General features: G+C 42.8%; 1 protein-coding gene and 1 pseudogene across 1 annotated transcript in view; both read left to right on the top strand.

Moving 5' to 3' along the window:
• The window catches only part of CERS4 (ceramide synthase 4), a 205,400-nt gene that overhangs the window by 36,603 nt on the left and 156,081 nt on the right, over positions 1–12,716 (top strand). The gene's annotated exons all lie outside the window — the stretch shown is intronic.
• LOC117365477 lies at positions 11,804–12,147 on the top strand (annotated as a pseudogene).

Genomic DNA, 12,716 nt, shown 5'->3' with positions numbered 1-12,716 from the left:
AGGAAGAGATTGTTGTTCCCCCTACCCCTACCCCCTTCCCGGCATAGCACATCTTTCCAGTCCCTCTGCAGGGTTGGAAGCCACCAATCCTGTCTCACATTTTGTCATGCTCTCACTCTCTCATTCTGGTTCTCACTCATACTCAGCTCTCTCAAATTCTCTTTCATTGCCTTATCCTCGGATGTTCATTCTCATTCTGGCGAATGTCCAGGAAATCCATTGTTTATATAGGATTTGTATCCATAGCCATTAATGGTTAGTTCTGTCATTGGCTGTTGACAGGCTAACATGGAAGTAATGGAGCTTGGCAATTAATGATTGGTCCAGCTTAATGAGGATTAAGTCATGGGAATTGGTTCTATGATGCAAAGACCTAGTCATCTTAAGCATACACCACCCATTCTCTGATAGGCCCATCAAAAGGGAATCTGAACAAACCCGCCCTCTGACCACCTTCATGGGTGTGCATAATTGTCCTAGATCATCATGGCCTAAATGACCTTACAAATAGCACCAAAAGTTTCCACAAAGAAAATGAAGCAGCAAAATCAGCAAAAGGCTAGTGGAACAGAAGATCAAATGTACGTACCAGTTTGTAGTTTAATAAGTGTCCAAATAACTTAATTTAACCCCTGCCCCCTCTGGCCCAAGTGCTGGCAATAAATCTGTAGTAGTGGTATAAGAGTGGCCAGCTAAACACTCAGATAGAGGAAGCGGGAGTTCGGACAAACAACACTAGCCACTCCTAAATTAATAAATTATTTAGAACAGTGTTCTTCAACCGCCGGTCTGTGGACCGGAGCTGGTCCGCCGAAATTTCCTGCCGGTCCACAGAGACCGGCACGTGCATTGGGCCCCAGACAGTGCTCTTCAGCCGCCGGTCCACAGTGCTATCGATGCGGCGTTGTCTTCAGGTCGGCTCCCTCTTCTTCAGTGCTGCAGTGCACAAAGCCGTGGGCAGAGGCTTCTATGCATGTCCTGCGCCTGAACTGGAAGCCTTCTCTCTGACATTGCAACATCAGAGGGAAGGCTTCCAGATGAGGCTCGGGAAGTGCAAGGAGCAGCTGCCCATGGCCTTGTTTTGGTTCAGCAGGAACTTATCTAACTTTGTCTTGAATCCCTGGAGGGTGTTTTCTCCTATAACAGCCTCCGGAAGAGTGTTCCAGTTTTCTACCACTCTCTGGGTGAAGAAGAGCTTCCTTACGTTTGTACGGAATCTATCTCCTTTTAACTTTAGAGAGTGCCCTCGATCTCCCTACCATGGAGAGGGTGAACAACCTGTCCTTATCTACTAAGTCTATCCCCTTCATTATCTTGAATGTTTTGATCATGTCCCCTCTCAGTCTCCTCTTTTCAAGGGAGAAGAGTCCCAGTTTCTCTAATCTCTCACTATACGGCAACTCCTCCAGCCCCTTAACCATTTTAGTCACTCTTCTCTGGACCCTTTTGAGTAGTACTGTGTCCTTCTTCATGTACGGTGACCAGCGCTGAACACAATATTCCAGGTGGGGCGTTCCATGGCCCGGTAAAGCGGCATGATAATCTTCTCTAATCTGTTTGTGATCCCCTTTTTAATCATTCCTAGCATTCTGTTTGCCCTTTTCGCCGCCGCCGCACATTGCATGGACAGCTTCATTGACTTGTCGACCAGTACTCCCAAGTCTCTTTCCTGGGGGGTCTCTCCGAGTACTGCACCGGATATCCTGTATTCATGTATAAGATTTTTGTTACTGACATGCATCATGTTAAACCTCATTTGCCATGTCACGGTCCATTTCTCGAGCGTGTTTATGCCACGTTGCAGGTCTTCATAATCCTTCTGAGTCTTCACTACTCTGAATAACTTTGTATCGTCTGCAAATTTAATTGCCTCGCTCGTCGTACCAGTTTCCAGGTCGTTTATAAATATGTTGAAGAGCACAGATCCGAGCACCGAACCCTGCAGCACTCCACTCGTGATGCTTTTCCAGTCCTAGTATTGTCCATTTACCCCCACTCTCTGTTTCCTATCCGCCAACCAGTTTTTAATCCACGTAAGTATTTCACCCTCAAAACCATGGATCACAATTTTTTGAAATAGTCGTTCATGTGGGACCTTGTCGAACGCCTTCTGAAAATCCAGATATACAATGTCGACCGGGTCACTCTTGTATATGCCTGTTTACTCCCTCGAAGAAATGCAGCAAGTTCATCAAGCAATATCTTCCTTTGCTGAAGCCGTACTGGCTGGTCTTCATCAGATTGTGTTCGTCAAGGTGATCAATGATGCGGTCCTTTATCAGCGCCTCTACCATCTTTCCCGGTACTGAGGTCAGACTCACCGGTCTGTAGTTTCCCAGATCTCCCCTCAAACCTTTCTTGAAGATCAGCGTAACATTCGCCACTTTTCAGTCTTCTGGAATCCTTCCTGATTTGATCGACAGATTGGCTATTAGTTGAAACAGTCCAGCTATTACCCCTTTCAGTTCCTTGATTACACTCATCTGGATGCCATCCGGTCCCGGGGATTTTTATCATTTTTAAGTCTATCAATCTGCCTACATACCTGTTCTAAACTGACTGTCAACCCTGTCAGTTTCCCGTCTTCGTTTCCTGCGTATAGCCTGTCGGCTTCCGATATGTTGTGTATATCCTCTTCAGTAAATACAGACGCAAAAAATGTGTTCAGTTGTCGGTGATGGCTTTGTCCTCCTTTAGCACTCCCTTTATTCCATGGCCATCTAACGGCCCCACCGCTTCCTTCGCGGGTTGTTTCCCTTTAATATATCGAAAGAACGGCTTGAAGTTTTTTGCCTCTTTGGCTATTTTTTCCTGGTAGTCTCTTTTGGCCCCTCTTACTGCCTTATGGCCCTGCTTTGATGTTGTTTGTGCTTTTTCCAGTTTTCGTCCGTTTTTTATCTTTTTCATTCCTTAAACGAAGTCTTCTTGTCTCTGATCGCTTCCTTCACTGCTACAGTGAGCCACGCCAGTTCCTTATTCTTTTTCCTTTTGGATCCCTTGTTGATACGCGGTATATCTAGATTTTGTGCCTTGGTGACTGTGTCCTTAAAAAGGGACCATGCTTGCTCTAGCGTTTTTACAGTGCTTATCCTCTTCTTAATCTTCTTCCACACCATGAGTCTCATCCCTTCATAATTCCCTTTGTCACTAAAGTTCGAGCTTATCCTGAAGCAATAGTATAAACAATAAAGATTTATATTAAGACACATCCCAAACAATATTATGAAATGGACTCGTGTGTGTGTGTGTGTGTGTGTGTGTGTGAAGAGAGATGTGGAGGGGCATAATCAAAACAAACGTCTAAGTCTGTTTTGAGCCTAGGGCACTAGTCGTCCAAAGTCCATTCTTGAAAAATATGTCCAAAATCTGTTTTTCAAAAATTGTCTACTTCTATGTCCAGCCATTTGATCGTCCAGACTGCCACTACGTCTATCTTTATACCACATTTTCGTCCAAAAACTTGTGCAAGTCTCAAACACCTAGAACATGACCTCTTGGACATAGGAGGGGCCAGCAAAGTGATGAATGGCCACCCAGATATGGCAATAGAGTAGTGGGGCACCTTACAGGGCACTGCTGTGAACTTCACAAAAAGGGTGCCATATAAACATCTCATTACAACTTCCTTGCAGGTCATGGTGAGACCCCCCCCCAAAACACCCTCAAAAGCTACTATACCCACCTGTCTACAACCCCAATAGCCCTTATAGTGGCAGGTGGCACCTACATGGCAATACTGTAGGGTTTTGAGGGGTTTTGGTGAACTCACATTTTCCACCATGAATGAATGCAGTGGTTAGAGTGGCTTATGGGCCTGGGTCCTCCTCTCTATGGTTCACTAGTCCAACCCCCAGACTACTTAAGCTACCTCTGTGCAGCCCTACCCGTTTCGATTATCGGCACTTCGATGACCTGTCTTTTCGATCATCCAAATGCCGATTTGGGCGAGTTTTTAGACATATTTCTGTTTCAATTATGAGCTCCAAACTATGTATGTCCATTTTCTTAAGGTATATTCATACCTTAAACATCAAATAGCAATAAAATTCTCATTCTTCCTATTACCAAACTGAATAGGAAATCATATGTGCAATGATCTGAATATTCCACATTCAGAGGTCCTTTTTTTATTTATATTTTATTAATATTTGTTACATCAATAACAAAAATCAGGAAAATCAATAAAGAAACAATTAAAAAAACAACTTAAAATTCAAATTAAGACTTATGCCAAGTCCACATTAACAAGGGCCGCCGCTCAGTACAGAAAGTAAAAAATTATATAGGAAACAATATGCAAAATGACCAAATCCATTATGTCCTTAACCATCTTCAACAATTACATTAGTATCTGAAACTTTCAGTGGAACCTTATCAATCAAGAAATTCTCCAATTGTGACGGATCTACAAAAACAAATTTATCAGCTTTATACTTTACAACACATTTGCAAGGGAATTTTAAGAAAAAAGTAGCTCCCACAGCTATAACTTTGGATTTAAGCTGTAGAAACTGTTTTCTCCTATGTTGTGTCTGTCTGGACATATCAGAAAAAATCATTAGTTGTCTGCAAAACAAGGCTTGTTTGTTCACAAAATACAATTTAAGTATAAGTTGTTTTTCAATTTCTGTTTTTAAATGTTACCAACAAGGTTGCTCGTTTAGTAATCACATCCTTAGAAGATTCTAGAAACTGGGAAATATTTAAACTCTCTGGAGACACAATCTTATCCAATTCTCCTTCTTCAACAGTTTCTTTAGTACTCCTGGGGATGTAATATAAGTTATCAGGAGTAAATAATTCCACCTGATTATATTGTAAAACATTCCTCACAATGCATACCTTGAATCCCACTGGCTACCAATAAAAGCTAGAACACAATTCAAACTCTACTGTCTCATTTTCAAAGTAACCCACGGCATGGCACCCAGTTACCTAAATAACCGTTTTCACCACTACCTCCCACCAAGAAGAAGAAGAACACAGAACCTTTTCACCTACCCTCCACTCAACAGTACTCGTCGAAAGAAACTTTACGACAACCTCCTGGGGACACAGGCAGCTAAAATAGACTCTGACATCTCAAAATTACTGACCAAAACAACAGACATAAAAGAGTTCCGCAAAGTAATAAAAACATTACTGTTCAAAAAATATCTCCCATCACTCTAACCACCACCCAATGAGCTCCCAATCAACGACTTCGGAAATACCCACCTATATCATCTTTTTATCTGTGATCTAGAATGTACTGTAATTTCTTCTACACTACACCCGATTTAACCGATCGAGTTGACATGTATTACCTCTGTAAAATGCATTATCTTCTATTATATGTAATATCTTCTGTAATAAGTATTATCTTCTGTGAAATTGTAGTATCATAACTCATTACTGTTCCTGTAACTTACTCTTATCCTGAAATGTAACTCTACTGGAATGTCCCAGATATTTTCTATATTGTAATCCGCCTAGAACCGCAAGGCACAGGCGGAATAGAAATCCCTAATGTAATGTAATGTAATGTAATGTAATATACATCTTCAGGAGTTCCAAAGGTGCCAAATAATGTGATATAGGGAAATTCAGAAATCTAAGATTTTTTGCTCTAGCCAAATTCTCCATCTTTTCCATTTGATTATGTAAGGATAAGTTATAAAGACTTTTTTTTTTAAAGTAGAGTTAAAAGATAAGACTGCACTTGATATGTTTATACAAGTATGAAATAAATTCAAACCCCAAAGAATCACAATATAAACTTTCCTTATTTATAAAATCTTAAGATTTGACCCGTTAGAATAAAACTTTTAGACTTTGGACTCCTTTTACGAAGCCACGGTAGCGGTTTAACGCACATAATAGCGCGTGCTAAACCGCCGGACGCGCTAGCTGCTACCACCTCTTCTTGAGCAGGCAGTAGTTTTTCGGCTAGCGCGGGGGTAGCGCATGATTAAAAGTCGTGTGCGTTAAAGCCGCTACCATGGCTTCGTAAAAGGAGCCCTTAATTTAACTTCCCAAAGTATCACCAGACATGATTACATACCAAGTATATTTTCAGTGTTTGCAAGCTTGCCAGAAACCCTCCTTTTTTCATTAATATGAGTACTCTTATGGTAGACAATATCAGAGAATACATGACTACACTTCTCCTTCTGTATTCGCGGTTTCAGCACTTGCGGTTTCGCTTATTTGCGATTTTTTGCACGCTGACTCCTCCCCCCCAAATTAAGTCATGAGTAAAGTACCTGTACTATACCGATAAAAAAGTTTGGCGCTTACCAGCTTTCACCCACAAAATTGCTGCTTCCAAGCTTTCACCCTCAAAATCGCTGCTTCCCAGCGTGCATAGAGAAAAACGCTGCTTACCAGCGTACACAGAGAAAATCGCTGCTTGCCTGCTAGCAGTCTGAAAATTGCTGCTTTCTTCACCGATATTGCCTCTCCTTCAAGAACAGATCAGTTATTTGCAGTTTCAATAGTAATAACGGTGGCTGTTACAAAAAATTGCAAATTACATATAAAAAATTATTTGAGGTTTTTCCGTATTTGCGGTTATGTCCCACCCCTAACCACCTCGAATACGGAGGTATTATTTTACACACACATATATGTAAGAGGAGTGTGGCGCAGTGGTTAAAGCTACAGCCTCAGTACCCTGGGGTTGTGGGTTCAAACCCACGCTGCTCCTTGTGACCCTGGGCAAGTCACTTAATCCCCCCATTACCCCAGGTACATTAAATAGATTGTGAGCCCACCGGGACAGACAGGGAAAAATGCTTGAGTACCTGAATAAACCCATGTAAACCGTTCTGAGCTCTCCTGGGAGAACAGTATAGAAAAATTGAATGAATGAATGAATATTTTCACAGATACACACAAATGATCACTCACTCAGCCCCTCCCCCCAAACCAAACAAACTTCAAAGGCCTTATGGTTTAAAAGTTAAATAAATAAATAAACTTGCAGAGTGCAATCTGTTCAAACAATGGTTAATCAAAAATCCCCACAAAAAACTAAATAGAAAACCCAGGTAAAAAAAACCAAACAACTTAGATGCAGTACAGTCCTATTCTGCTGACTAACTTAACTAGTTGAGGGCTGACTATTGGCACATACTGACTCCACCCCTAGACTGTCCACTGAATAGCTGGTTTTGGTTTAGGCAGTTAGTGCGAGTATTCAGAAACAAAGAAATATGATGGCAGATAAAAGCCAAATGGCCCATCCAGCCTGCCCACCTGCAGCATCCATAATCTCTTCCTTTCCCTAAAAGATCCCATGTGCCCACGCTTTCTTGAATTCACAGCCTTTGTCTCCATCACCTCTACTGGGAGGGAGACTATTCCATGCATCTACCACCCTTTCTGTAAAAAAAAGTATTTCCTTAAAATCTCCTAAGCCTATTTACCTTGTAACCTCATTCTATGTACTCTAATACTGGAATTTCCTTTCAATTGAAAGTCTCATCTCAAGTGTATATATGCCACATAAGTCTCTATCATATCTCCTCCCCTCCCTTTCCTCCAAAGTATACATATTCATATCTTTAAGGGCTCCTTTTACTAAGCTGCGCTAGCAGTTTTAGCGTGCGTTTAGTGCATGCTACAATGCCATGCGCGCTAGATGCTAACACCTCCATTGAGCTGGCGCTAGTTTTTCCGTATAGCGCGGGGGGCGGGGGTTAGTGCACGCTAATCTGCAGCACGTGCTAAAAACGCTACCGCAGCTTAGTAAATGGAGCCCTAAGTCTTAACAGTGATTTCGGCAGTTGGAACCCAAGAATAGTACCGGGTAAAGCTTTGGATTCTCGCCCAGAAATAGCTAAGAAGAAAAAAAAAAAATTTAAATTGAATCAGGTTGGGCAGACTGGATGGACCATTCGGGTCTTTATCTGCCGTCATCTACTATGTTACTAAGTCTGTCCCCATACGCCTTATGACTTAAACCATCAACCATTTTAATAGCCTTCTTCTGGACCAACTCCATCCTGTTTATATCTTTTTGAAAATGTGATCTCTAGAATTGTACACAATATTCTAAATAAGGCCCCACTACAGTCTTTGGATGCTAATAGATCTCTTGCATATTCATTGGGGAAATCCTGAAAACCCGACTGGATTGCGGCCCTCGAGGAGGGACTTTGACACCCCTGCTCTAGATCAAGAACCTTGTTTCCCATACTTCAAGCATTAGTATACTGCTTTCCAGACATTACCCCATTTTTATCATTTGTGTGAAGGTATTTAGTGATTCACTTACCTGAGGGCTTATATTTACCGGGGGGGCTTTGATCACCCTGCCACAATGATTCTAGTTTAATTCCTTTTCAGTAGGTTAGACAATCCAGTTAAGTGCTGCTGAATATCAACAGATATCCCCACAGATGAAATGTAACCAGGAAGGAGCCTCTCCTGCCTGGGTAAATCAATAATATTGGTCTCAGTATTTCTAATGTTCAAATGGCGTGGGGGTAGGGTACTTCAGGTCCAGGTGTGGTTTATTATAAGAGCCCCCCCCCAAAAAAAAAAAAAAAAAAGGGGGATTCACACAAAGGCTGGATTCCTGGATTTCAGGAATAGCACCTTTTCTTAAAATGAATACCTCAAAGCTGTACTGGAAGGGTAGGAAGCTCTTTGTGAAGAACAACAATGGGTCAGACATAAAGGAACTTTTGCAAGAGGTAAGGTTACCAGATGTCTGAGAAACCCCGGACATGTCCTCTTTTTAGAGGACTGTCCGAGTGCCTGGGGTTGGGATTTCCAAAGCCTGGTAGTTTGTCCAGATTTTGGAAGGCCCCGAGGTTTTGGAAGGGACCATTTCTGGAAGACCTCTGAGTATATGTGGATGCAAAGTGATGTCATCATGTCGCATCCACGCAAGCTTGAAAGCCCTCCAGACGCAGCTCTGAGCTTGAGGAAGAAGAGACAAAGTTTGTGTGGGGGTGTGGCTGAGGCAGAACAGGGCAAGGCCACATGTCCTTTTTTATACAGATGAAATCTGGTAACACTAGTAAGAGGCATCTAATCTCTGTGTTAGGAAAGTAAATGAAAGTAAGAGGAAAAGAAAGTTGGTTTGACTCTGGTGGTGAAGAATTAAGGTGGTACTGGGCAGACTTGCACGGTCTGTGTTCCATATAAGGCAATTCAGTTTAAGATGGGCTGGAGAGGGTTTTGACGGAAACTCCAGTATAGATAATTTGTAACATGAGGACAGTGCTGGGCAGTGCAGGACGGTGTCAGGTCAAAAGCGCACTGGGACAAAGGCGCGAGCAGACAACTGAGCGCAGTGTGGAGGTGCGCGCCGAAGAAAAAGACTGTTTTTAGGGGCTACGATGGGGGGGGGTGGGGGGCCCACTTTACTTTATACAGATTGCGCCACGTTGTGGGGGTTTGAGGGGTTGTAACCCCCCACAATTTAGTGAAAACTTAACTTTTTCCCTATTTTTAGGGAAAAAGTTACGTTTTCACTAAAATATGGGGGGTTACAACCTCCAAACCCCCCACGCCGCTGCGATCTGTATTAAGTAAAGTGGGGGGGGCTCCCCAACAAAACCCCCGTTGCAGCCCCTAAAAACAGTCTTTTTCTTCGGCGCGCACCTCCGTCTTGCGCTCAGTTGTCGGCGCGCGCCTTTGTCTTCCGCGTTACTGTCTATGAACCGTGCAGGACTTTTACAGTCCTGCAAATGACAAAATGATAGCATGGAGTGGGTAGACGGCAACTCAAGTGGTTGGAACCTAAGGACAGTGCTGATTGGACTTCTAAGGTCTATGTCACAGAAGTGCAAAAAAAAAAAAAAAATACAATTTAATCATGAATTAATAATGAGTGTGACTATTGGGCGGACTAGATGGACCGCAATTATTTACTACGTTACTATGGTTTGATTTTCCAAAGAGGGCAAAATGAATGGCCTTTGAAAAGCTTTGCTTGTTCCACAAAAAGGCAGAATATCAAATCCTTCACCCTACAAGATGATAGCAAAGAGTGTGTGGAAAAGCTCAGGGATACAAGGAGGGTAGTCAAGATGGCTGTGATCATGTGTTTGGGCCAAGTGGTCATAACCTGTCCCCAGGTACTTCTGGTCTTTTTCTGGACTGTATTAAGACACAACAACACACTTCATTCATACAATCTGTTAAAATATTACATGTGACCAGGTGGCTCTAAGCACTTCCTGGTCTCCACCGAGTCGTCTTTCTCCACCAGGTCCTCCCAACCCTTTCTGGCCCTCCAGGTCTTCTCTGGTCTTCCCTGACTCTCACTGTCTCTTCGGGTTTCCTGGCAACTTCCAGTGCTATTTACCATTCTCTCTACCAGTCACCACCAGCTCCTCTGGTCCCTCGCCAGACATTTGGCCATTGCTCACAGGACCTACATGTTGCTTCCTAGGGGATCCTCTGATGGCTCCCGGTGCCATTTACCAGCCTCTCCACTGGTAACTCACCAGACCTCCTCAACCTTGGACTTTTCCAGCTGCATTTGTGGGGCCACCGCAGGTCCTTCTGCTCCCTGGCCTCTTGTACTTCACGGGTCCCACCATCGGTCATCAAGCCTGAGTGCCCCCCCTCCCTCCTGGACTCTACTCTGACTACTCCTTCCAGGCCCTTCCCAGCCAGTCTCTTTCTGGAAGGACTGCCGCTCTCCTCATGAGGAATTTCTCAGTCATTCACCTCTTGTCACTCACATATCCTCCTAGCCCCCTGCCAGTGGTCAAGCCTGGGGTACCTTCCTGATCACTCCAAGCTCTACCAGGTAGGTAAATCTATTATGCTTACCAAGGGTTAGGCCAGAGACCAGCATTCTTTCCCTTGAGGGTCACCTGGTTCCCTATTTTCCTCAGCTGTTTCCTTTTCAGCACCCTACTTGATGCAGGGTAAGTAGACATTTCCCAGCAGCCTTTGCAGGATCTTTATGCAAATGAGCTCCTTCTTTCTGCTGTTCAAACTCCCTCTGCTGGCCAGTGACAGGAACTTCACCTTGTCACAATAGCAAAGGTGCTAATGGAAGAAAAGAAAGCTAAGGCTGCACAGCAGGATGTTGAGACTTATTTTTCGTGTGAAAGCAGGACTGGAAGGAGAGGAGAAAAGGAATGTGTAGAAGATGACAAAATACTTTTGTTTATGGCTCACTGAAGGATTAGAGAAGGAGGTCAGATAGGTGGTATTATCCGTTAGTGCCCATGTTTGACACTCAGAGATCCCCCAGTTAAAGAAGTGCACAACCTGGAATGTTACCAATGCAAATAATCTTTATTTCTTAATTGAGGGTGTTTTCTATTCTGCAAATAACCTTTATTTGAGGGTGTTTTCTGTTCTGAAAATAACCTTTATTTCTTAATTGAGGGTGTTTTCTATTCTGTATTACCTGATGTAATACTTGACCTTTTTTGCCCTGTTTATCCCTTTGCTGCACATATGTATGCCTTGCTGTCACATAGCTATGTGTATCTCTGGGCTTCGGCTTATGTGGAATTGGTTTGCTCCCTCATATTTTTATTACTTGCTCTGTGTGTGTCTGTGCAGGTCTCTGTACAGCTGAATGTGAGTCTTGCTTTGCTGTCTCATGGCTGTGCATATCTCTCTGCTTCTGCGTCTGCTTTCTTTTGTTTGTGCTCAGGACCTTTCAGAAAATCATAGACACTAGAGCAAAGCAACACTGCATGCAGCAGCACAGACATGCCACAGCCGAGCCCCATACCAGGAAGCACAATGCGGAGTAGGAGGTCCCAGATATAGAAGCAGCTGAAGCAAATTTCTACCTTTAGAAGGGTATAAACTTGGGTTTGATTCACTCACTTCTGAAATGGCAATCAGGTATCCCATGGCTGTTGGCCTTAATAAAGGCCATCAAGTTACCAAGAACGTGTGCCTTAATAAAGGCCATCAAGTTACCAAGAACGTGTCCAAGCCCAGGCAGTGCCGCAGAAGAGGGCACCTCACCAAACATACTAAGTTTGTTTGAGACATGATTCGTGAGGTGTGTGGCGAGAGACGCACCATGGAGTTGCTGAAAGTGTCTAAGGATAAATGTGCTCTGAAGTTTATTAAAAAAAAAGAGTTAGGACTCACATTTGTGCCAAGAGAAAAAGAGAGGAGGTGAGCAATGTGCTGGCAGCTATGAGAAAAATTAGTTGTGTAAAATTCTGACTCTCAATAAAAGATTAGTTGTGTAAAATTCTGACTCCCAAAAAAAAAAAAAAGTGTATAAACTTGTTTATAATTAAAATTCCAGAAGCCAGATTATTTTGATATTATGAGATATGCCATTCACCACATCAATCATGGCAGAGTACAAATCAATAAAAAGAGATAGACACGGAGCAGAACTATAAACAAAATACTTCAGCCATAATTAAATGCAATTCACAATTAGAGAAATGTATAGGATCAAAAAAGTAAAAACCAGGGAGGACTAAAACATAGAAATGCAAACAAAAGGAGAATCAAAGGGAACTAGTGGCTAGCCAGAACAAGATAATATGTTAATAAACATGTTTTTCCAAATGGAGGCCTGGGCCAAGTGATCCTACTGGCCCTCCCTGTGATAGGCCTTCTCTGTGCTGCTGCTTGGGTGTGTTGCTCTGCTCTCTCTCTCTTTCTTGGCTTTGTCCTTGATTCAAGGACACAGACAGAGACAATAGGTTATTTTTACTTTTTTCCAAGGAGAAGCGCTTAGCTGAGAGCCTTTATTTTATTTTCAAGAACAGGAATGTTCT

Source organism: Geotrypetes seraphini, chromosome 8, assembly GCF_902459505.1.
Source record: "Geotrypetes seraphini chromosome 8, aGeoSer1.1, whole genome shotgun sequence".
Lineage (NCBI taxonomy): Eukaryota > Metazoa > Chordata > Amphibia > Gymnophiona > Dermophiidae > Geotrypetes > Geotrypetes seraphini.
This window is presented reverse-complemented; position numbering and strand designations above follow the sequence as displayed.